Source organism: Penaeus monodon, chromosome 15, assembly GCF_015228065.2.
Source record: "Penaeus monodon isolate SGIC_2016 chromosome 15, NSTDA_Pmon_1, whole genome shotgun sequence".
Lineage (NCBI taxonomy): Eukaryota > Metazoa > Arthropoda > Malacostraca > Decapoda > Penaeidae > Penaeus > Penaeus monodon.
The window spans coordinates 25,596,903-25,598,279 of NC_051400.1; positions in this window are offsets into that span (position 1 = coordinate 25,596,903).

Sequence of the window (1,377 nt, forward strand, 5' to 3'; positions counted from 1 at the left end):
GTACATATGAACATGAATACGATGAAAACTAAGGCTAAAGAAAGGAGCAGCCATCAGATACAATGAGCTCCTTAGTACACGAATCTTATCGGTTACAAGAAGGTATATAACTTCAAGGACATCTGTCAGAACCGATGAGGAAATACAGCAGAGGAAACCTTGAGAATGGCGTCGGGAACGTCAATATTTTCGCCTTCTTCCACTTCCTTGGCAAATTCCACAAAACTGTCGCAGATTGTTGAGTAAACCCCTGATGGTAAACTTCCTTGGAGGCCGCCGCTCCCCGTTACCCAAGAGAGCACCATTCCCAAGGGCGTCGCCGTCGGGAAGGCACACCCTGGGGAGCTCCTGAGAGATCTGCAGGAAACCAGGCCGAGGCAGAGAGACATCTTCACGCGGCTGAGGCTGCAGGTTAGTGCTGGAGGAAGGAAAATGACCCATGTTAGTGGATTAGTGGAAGAAAGGAAAATGATCTGTGTTGGGGTGAGGAAGGGAAGTGATTAGTGTGAGAAATGGAAATGATCTACGACTGGGAAGCAAATTATCAATTGTTAGGGTGAGGAATGGAATGAAGGCGGAAGTACAATGAAAATATGAATTTTAACGATGAAGAGTTCAGACACGTAGGCATTTCCATCCATATTTCTGTCTAATTATTTACGCATTAATATCATACTAGACGTTATCTCCCCCAGTCCACGCCCAGCTCACGCAAAGCCACTAGTCCATCACCAGTGCCATTAGTCCACCACCAGTGCCATTAGTCCATCACCAGTGCCATTAGTCCATCACCAATGCCATTAGTCCATCACCAGTGCCATTAGCCCATCACCAGTGCCATTAGTCCATCACCAGTGCCATTAGTCCATCACCAATGCCATTAGTCCATCACCAGTGCCATTAGCCCATCACCAATGCCATTAGTCCATCACCAGTGCCATTAGCCCATCACCAGTGCCATTAGTCCATCACCAGTGCCATTAGTCCATCACCAGTGCCATTAGTCCATCACCAGTGCCATTAGCCCATCACCAGTGCCATTAGTCCATCACCAGTGCCATTAGTCCATCACCAGTGCCATTAGCCCATCACCAGTGCCATTAGCCCATCACCAGTGCCATTAGCCCATCACCAGTGCCATTAGTCCATCATCAGTGCCATTAGTCCACCACCAGTGCCATTAGTCCATCACCAGTGCCATTAGTCCATTACCAGTGCCATTAGTCCATCACCAGTGCCATTAGTCCACCACCAGTGCCATTAGTCCACCACCAGTGCCATTAGTCCACCACCAGTGCAGTTTATTATTTCATTAACACTTAGTTCTTAAGTAACACAATATTCTTCCATTATTTTCCCTATTTTTTCCTGTCCTCA